The 9,014-nt window shown below is 39.2% G+C and overlaps 1 protein-coding gene across 2 annotated transcripts in view; it reads right to left on the reverse strand.

The window, feature by feature from the left end:
- The window catches only part of SERPINI1 (serpin family I member 1), a 78,901-nt gene that overhangs the window by 68,725 nt on the left and 1,162 nt on the right, over nt 1–9,014 (reverse strand). The gene's annotated exons all lie outside the window — the stretch shown is intronic.

The raw sequence follows: 9,014 nt of genomic DNA on the forward strand, positions 1-9,014 counted from the left end.
TATATAAAAATACAACTAAAGTCTTCACTGGCTAAACTGGGGTAGGAAGCATCACCATAAAATCTTCAGACATGGAAACAGATGTTGTTGGAAGATGCAATTTTTGCTATTGTGCTGAGAAATGTGACAGATGTGTAGACGCCTTTGGTAACTGTGAGACAGCAAGCAATTCATACTGGGCATCTTCAGATAAATGTATCTAAATCACCCTTAGACTTAAAGGAGGCCATGTTCAGTGAAGAAATAGTAAACAAAGAACTGGTGCAAAGATGAAGGGCCAAATTCTGCTTTTCTTACATGAAGTATTACCTCACTCCTTGCTTCCAATGGTACTTACTTATGGAACTGGGTTCTACACCACATGAGTACAAGTGCCAGGATTTGACCCTCCTGGGCAAATGTGGGGAGCAAGTTAATTACTGCTAAGGCAGCTTAAGTCATCTTGCATTGATGAATACAGAACAATAAAAGGGAAATAAACTAGAGGGAGATATGCTTTTTAAAAGCGGATTGTAGAGCTCAATTTTGATAAATGAAAAGTAATGCATATTGGAAAACATAATCCCAACTATACATATAAAATGATGGGGTCTAAATTAGCTGTTACCACTCAAGAAAGATCTTGGAGTCATTGTGGATAGTTCTCTGAAAACATCTACTCAATATGCAGTGGCAGTCAAAAAAGGGAACAGAATTAAGAAAGGGATAGATAATAAGACAGAAAATACCATGGTACACCCACATCTTGAATACTGCGTGCAGATGTGGTCGCCCCATCTCAAAAAAAAAGAAAAAGATATATTGGAATTAGAAAAGGTTCAGAAAAGGGCAACAAATATGTTTACGGGTATGGAATGGCTTCCATATGAGGAGAGATTAATAAGACTGGGACTTTTCAGCTTGGAAAAGAGACAAGGGGAATATGATTGAGGTCTATAAAATCATGCCTGGTGTGGAGAAACTAAATAAGGAAGTGTTATTTACTCCTTCTCATAATACAAGAACTAGAGGTCACCAAATGAAGTTAATAGGCAGCAGGTGTAAAACAAACAAGGAAGTATTTCTTCACACAACGCAGAGTCAGTCTGTGGAACTCTTTGCCAGAGGATGTTGTGAAGGCCAAGACTGTAACAGGGTTCAAAAAAGAAATAGATAAGTTCATGGAGGATAGGTTCATCAATGGCTATTAACCAGAGATGAGCAGGGATGGTGTCCATAGCCTCTGTTGGCCAGAAACCAGGAATGGGCGACAGGGGATGGAACACTTGATGATTACCTGCTCTGTTCATTCCCTCTGGGGCACCTGGTATTGGCCACTGTCGGAAGACAGGATACTGGGCTAAATGGACCTTTGGTCTGTCCCAGTAGAGTTGCTCTTAAATTGTTATGAAGTGGTGGTGCACAAGCCAATGCACCATGATGAATTCAGTCCCCTTTGTCAAGGTTGCTGAAGCAAAACAACTCTAAGTCCATTTAATGGCAAGTCAATGAGAGTTTAAATGTTTTCCTGTCAGATACGGCAACACAAAAGTTGTGTACATGGATTAAATCCATGGAAGGAAAGGGGATAATGTGAAAGGGCTAAGGAAACTGAAGTCCCTCGCAAGCATTCTTGTCAAGGTTAAACCCAGTGAGGGAGAATTCACACTTTTATATCTAAGGAACCCTACTTCACATACGGGACTGTATTGTGAGTATTTGCGGTCCAGTCTGGTTAAGTGCCAAGATCTTCCTGGAAGGAACTGAGTGCCCTTTGTGTTTATCAAGTTCATGAAGAGTTGAGAGATGTCAGCAACTCACAGGGAATTCTTAGCACTTTATACTATTAGGCTCTTGTTCAGTGAATGCCCAGCATAACTATTACACTTAAATGAACAACTGCATGAGTAAAGTACAGCACCACAACAGACCTGTATTTCTCTCTCTCTCCCCAAGTTAGTTTTAGTTAGCATTTTAGTATTTGCATAAAATAACTAAAATATGGCTATATTGTTTACCTTTCTTCGAGCTTGAATTCTAATAAACATAGAATACCATTCCTTTGGAGAGAATTTGTCTTAAAAATGGAATATAGTAGGTCAATAACCTTTTGACAAAAAAAAAATGTTGTATTTAATGCATTAACTTTCCAAGAATCACTGATACAAAATGAAAAAAACATTTCCCCCCCGCCCTTTGAAAGAGAATCTGTCTGACCGCTTTGCAATCTTGCAATGATCGATACAGATCAAGAGCATCAAAATGGAAATCTTAAATTCAGTTTTCATTCCATTAATATAGCTATGTTCTGCAGCTATATTCATTTATTCATATAAATTTATGAAATAAAGATCTATGGACGTATGACATGACACTTGAAATTTTAATTACTTCACAAAGGTGGTCATCATACATACTTGCATAAGTCTGATAGTGAAGAATCATTCCAAGAGCATTTTGAAAACAGAGAATATAGCTATTTTAGAGCCCTGTGATGACAGGAATGGCCACTCTGTCAAGTACCATGACTGGGTATTTTTCAACACTGAATGACAAGACAATTTTTGGCACAAGTGGCTCTACTTCGATTTTATCTGTGATGAAATGAGTGATAGGTTGTGGAGTATAATATAAGTGTGTGTGTGAGTGAGAGAGAGAGACACTTTCACTCTAATCCACCAAAAGCAGAATGACGCTTTTGCTTTTGAAGCACTGCAATGTAATGTAGCTTTATGGTTTTGAGCACTGCTGAGTAAAATCATTGGAGGACAAGTTGTATGTGCTGTCTTATTACCTGGATATCTCTCCCCCCTCCCCCCAAAAAAGTGTTTTCCGAGTCAGACACCATAACATAAATTTCCTACAGGTATTGTAATTCAACCCACTTGCATTGCTGTATATGGTTAATGCTCGAGAGATTCTTTTTGGACACCTCCATCCCCCAAAAAATCTACATAACTGTCTCCACACCTTGTCTGTGATAACTGTAACGTGCATATGTGCATGCATGCATGCGCGCACACACACAGTATAGAAGGAGCTAAATGAACTCCTTAATGCAACTTGCTCTGTTATCTCTGCCATTTCGTATGTGTCATTTCCTTTTCACTGGGCCTAAAACTTTGCAGTTTTTACTGCTGGCATTACTATAGGAGTCCAAGCAACAACAGTTAAACATAAATTTGTTTTGTTTGTTTTTTTAAATATCTAGGAAGTTACATAAACAAACAAAAAGCTATGTTGAAAGAAATGTGTTAAGGTCGTCAAGTCAAGCACTCAAGAGTTAGGAAGTGCTAAAATTAAGTTCCCCTATGGTACCTTAATTCTGTCCTCTTGAGCGCATGCAATACGATACAATCTTTAATTACATGATCACATACTACTTTTTCCACAGGACCCCTCGCTCATACAGTGCATAGGAGGCACTGTGCAGTGTTCCAGGAAAGAGGTGGCTGTTTAGTATTGCTTTCACCATGTAAAGCAGAGATGGGCAAACTACAGCCCGCTGGACCCTCCTGCCCAGCCCCTGAGCTCCTGGCCCAGGAGGCTATCTCCCAGCCCCGCCCCTGCAGCATCAGCTCACCGCACCGTCAGTGCAATGCTCTGGGCAGTGGGGCTGCAGAGCCGTGGCTGCTTATCCTGGTGCTCTGGGTGGTGCGGCTGTAGCGCCGCCAGCCACCGGTGCTCCAGGCAGCGCGGTAAGGGGACAGGGAGCAGGTGGGGTTGGACAGGGGAGTTTGTAGTGGTGGTCAGGGGGTGGTGGTGTGGATACGGGTCAGGGCGGTCAGAGCGCAGGGAACAGGGGGGTTGAATGGGGGCAACGGTCGGGGGAGAAGTCAAGACGGGGGGGGGGTTGGACGGGGTGGCAGTCGGGGGCCGTTCTAGGGACTGTCAGGGGACGGGGGAGGGGGGGCGGTGCTGTCAGGGAACAGGGAGGGGGGTTGGATGGGGGCCAGGCCACGCCAGGCTGTTTGGGGAGGCTCAACCTCCCCTAACTGGCCCTCTGTACAATTTCGGAAATCCGATGTGGCCCTCAGGCCAAAAAGTTTGCCCGCCCCTGATGCAAAGTAATACAAGAATTCTCAGATATAACAACGTTTCATTAGAGTTTTTTTTTTTTACATTTTCCGTTTTTCATATAAAGAAAAGTTAAAAAGAGTCACCACTGATCACTGCTGATGACAGGCATATACATATGCAACCAGATACACAAACAAAAATTATATTATTTACACATATATAAAATATGATAATTCATAGTGTATAAGTTCTGTTGAGTTTATTTGGATATGCAAAGTACCAGATACCAGTACAGGTGTGTGAATATTTAAGGCAAGATTTTAAAAAACAGGTGCCTAATGTTGGGCTCTAAGTCCATATTTAGGCATCTGTTTTTGGTAAGCTCTTAAGCATGGGCTCTGCACCTTGAGGAGAAACTGTACAAAGTCATGCACAAAGTACATTTCACCCATAAATGTGCTGTTACAAAGTTAATGGAACAAAGTATGTCGCCTATGAAATACATGGATTATCAAATGCTCTTTTCTACAGCAAGTTTTTCAAATATTCCAGAGACATTTCTTTGCCGGTGAGGAGTAATTCCCTAGCAAATTTGAAATTTTAACATGACACTTTATTCACGTGTGAACAAAATGTTTGAAAAGCTAAGGGTAACAGTTTCCACATCAGGATCAATCAGAAGTGGCTAAATAGAATATTGGCAAGCTACCTCCAGCCCCCAAAATAAAATTCAGCTTTGGCTAAAAATAAGCACAAGACATTCAGGTAATTTTCAATGAGCTATTAAGGGCCTGTAAATAAAGGCTTATTATAAGTGCCTTCTCAATAACAAGATCACTAGCACAATGCTATAATGAGTAGCCATAGGTTTAGTTGTACCTGAGATATGCAGTAAGAGGGCCCAACCCTGAAGAGTGATGGTCTCCAACAGAAAGTGAAGAGGCTCAACACTTCAAAGGAGGCGCTATACAGCCACTTTCATGCAAGAGCTGACATCAAAGTCAGAATTCCTGCAGCTAACAGGTTGCTCTAGGAAAGTAATACTCTCACTATTTTGACTATAGTCATTGGACCAAGAAGGGACATGGGATCTACTGTGAGTAAATGGGGCTGGAAAATATACCACTTGTGCATTACCAAGTATTCCCCATATATGAAAAGTGAATGATTTACTCACATATATTAAAATGGACCACAGGATGAAACAGGCTTAACCTCAAGAGATAAGGTTTACATAAAGGATGGATGGCCTACCTCTGCCAGATTTTCTGTGTCACCCGAGACAAGTCACTTACCTGCCCTGTGTAGTACTGCAGATAATATATACTTACCTACCTGTGTGTGAGGCACTCAAAAATTGCAAATAACTTTGAAATACACCCCCAGATTATAATTCAGAACTAGCATACCCATAAAAGTATATAAATTGGAATGCACTACACATTTAGCCAAAATTTCTATGACTAAAACATCCGCTCTAACCACTGTTCCCACTGGAGAGGAAAACATTCCCTCCTTCATTATCGCTCAACAATTACACAAACAAGCCTTTCCCTTACTGATACAAGTTAAAAATCTATATGAAATTGATCTGATTTCATCCTTGATAATGGTTTACATAAATGTATTTAAAAAACCTGGATATCTATCTTCTCTATAAATTGATAATGCACACTCAAAGATATTTCCTTAGATGATCAAAGACTCAGTTATGAACATCAGGTTAGAATTAAGCTCAAAAGTACAAGGTAGGATACAAAACATACCATATCCCTTAAACCATTGTTTATATAAAAAAATTGGGGTTTCCTGTCCTTCTCCCACAGTTACATAAAACCTTCCAAGACCATGCTCTTGATACACTTAGCTACTTAGTTGTGATAAAGGGCAGATCTTAAATATTTAAACCTTAAATATCCAGATTAACCAGAAAAGATACTGTCAACATTAATAACTCTAGGTTTCAGAGTAGCAGCCGTGTTAGTCTCTATTCACAAAAAGAAAAAAGGAGTACTTGTGGCACCTTAGAGACTAATCAATTTATTGGAGCATGAGCTTTCGTGAGCTACAGCTTATGCTCAAATAAACTGGTTAGTCTCTAAGGTGCCACAAGTACTCCTTTTCTTTTTATTAAAAACTCTATTTTCCTCTCCTTTGTCAATGTACTTCCACTGACTTCAAGGGAAATATTTCTGATTTAATTCAGAATGATAGGAGAATCAGTTTTTAAGTAATCCCCTCACTACCACCACCCTTATTTTACATGGAGATTTGTGACTTTACCCAAATCTTCACGTAAATGTTTTTGGTGGGATTTTTTTTAAAGCAATATTTTTACTGCATCTTGAGATTGTTTTGTAAGTCTGATTTTCTTCACATCATTTTCATTTTAGCTAATGTCATTAAGATTAAAAGAGTAAAAAAATTACTGTTTTAACATTAATCATACTTGCTGAACTCTCATTTGCAGTTTACTGAGCTTTTAAACTTTTCATCATGACTAAAATATCCTTTAGAGGTCGTTGGTAGGAATATTTTCTACACTGGCAAGGTGAGGTAAAGACACCATATTTTGTCTCCATATTTCCCCCATGGAGCAAGGTGAAGTGGGGGAGGGAAATCATACGTAGAACCCTGAGTGAATACAAAATTTGTATCCACATCGGATTCGCAATCCATGGATGTAAAGCTCACTGATAGCTGCAGATTTGCGGGGCTCTTGATATAAAATTTGGATCTGCATCCATGCACAATCCGCAAAAATATTCCGCAGAGATAAAGCGGATATTCGCAGATTTGCAGGGCTTTAATCATACGGCTGTCACTCACTCACCTGAGGCTAATCTATAATCCCCGCTCCCCCCCCCCCGCCCATGTTGGAAAGAAATAGTGGAAATAGCTGTGGCTTAGGCAAAACCACTTAGTGCTGTTACATGTCTGACTATCTATGACCTATACCAGGGTTCTCAAACTTCATTGTACTGTGACCCCTTTTTGACAACAAAAAGTACTACACAACCCCAGGAGGGGGGATGGAAGACTGAGCCCGCCTGAGCCCACCACCCCAGGTGGGGAGGCTCAGCCCATTGTTCCAGGCAGCGGGGGCTGTAACCTAAGCTCTGCTGCCCAGGGCTGAAGCTCTCTGGCTTTGGCCCCCATTAAAACAGGGTCACGACCCACTTTGGGGTCCCAACCCACAGTTTGAGAACTACTGGCCTATATTATAAAAGAGGCCTAAAGAGATCATAAGACTTGCTTTATAATGAGGCAATCATCTATAGTTGCTTTTCAAAAAGCTCCCAACTCCCCCTCATGCTCCACAAAACCACAACAGACAGCAGTTTTGAAAAAACCAGGAAGCGATAAGAGAATGGAAAACGTATTACTCTCTGACTATAGACTCTCGTTTTGGAAAGTCAAATCTGTGGTTAAATAATTTGAGGGAAGAGAACCAGATATTTAACAGAATATTCTGTTCTATGAATTTTTAAACAAAAGAGTGTGCATTACTACACAGCTTCATTTAAAAACATACTTAGTTTAATTTCCTTGTGCATGCGCTCATATGAGAGAGAGAGAGAGAGAGAGTCTCACACCCCCATCCACCCCTTGATTTATTTTATGGACTTTTCAAAAGCAAAAAAAAAAAAAACCTTTCCCAAACAGTAGTTTCATTTTCCATGGGACTTACAGACATAAGCCTACAATTATTAAAACAAAAATATCTGGGATGCCAAACAAAGTTAAAAGCTATTAATGATATTAATATTTTTGTACACTACACAAATTCTAGATCTACCCCACCAATAGAGAGGGATGTGCATGAGTTGGTGTTCGATCGATTGCACAAAGATAGATTAAAAATAATAAAAAGCAGGGTAGAATGAGGGGAATATTGTTTGTTTGTTTTGAAATGGAGCATAACATTCAGATGTCATCTTGGGTATTCTGGCTTTCTTTATGCATTAAGCTATCGGGACCTAACAGGTGATGGATGGTTTCATGGTGTGTTGCTGTCCCAAATATTTGAGATCTCTGTTCCCACACTGCAAAGCTAGGAGCCTTAAATGTATGCATGGCTTTCCACAGACAGTCCCTTTTTGTTACCAAAAGTTATAACCAATGGTTGATAGGTTTAACCGTCATGTACCTATTCAGTCAGTTACTGGCACTCTTCCTACACATCTCCTGTTATATGAAGTGTTTACATCTTTATCACACTATACAGTATTCTTAAAAAAACTCTTTTTACATGAGGCAACAAATTTAAGAAACCTGAATTTTTTAAATTTTTAAAGCCAATTTTTAAAAACATATTTCTTGATTTTCATATGCTAATTAAAGTTCTAAAGCTTTTCTGTAACAGTTGCTCTTAGCAACTAACATATGTTACCATTGTTTAAACAGGGAAATGCAAGGACTTAAAACAGTGATATTATTTTGACCTTTACAGAACTGTTCATTTAAAGATTTCAAAGTGCTTTACATAATCATCATCATTATTTATTATTATAGTATCTTCATTTTTATTCATAATAAAAGGGGTTAGAAATAAAACTTAGTTCTTGCATTTTTTTTAAACCTTGGGATAATTATTGTATTAGAAGGCTGGTAAATATACACTGCCAGAGATTGCTATTCATTTTACTGAGGTGTCAAGAGGTGTGTGAGACTTTGAGTGAGGGAGATTTCAAATTTGGTGTGTTGCATGTTTAGTGAGCCACACAATGCAAAAATTTTATGTTGTAAAGAGAAAGGCACTTTAAAATATGTTCAAATTGAAAAAGTTTTTCTCCAAATAGGGGACACTTACGAGTTATATATACACATGCACCCACTCACCGATACATATATACACATGCAGATACACACACACACACACACACGTGTGTATATATATATATATATATATATATATATATATATACACACACACACACACACACACATATACACACAGACACAAATAGCTACCCGTTTTAAATACCCTACTTCTACACTCTTTCTGAATTAAC

This window comes from Chelonia mydas, chromosome 9 (genome assembly GCF_015237465.2).
Source record: "Chelonia mydas isolate rCheMyd1 chromosome 9, rCheMyd1.pri.v2, whole genome shotgun sequence".
Lineage (NCBI taxonomy): Eukaryota > Metazoa > Chordata > Testudines > Cheloniidae > Chelonia > Chelonia mydas.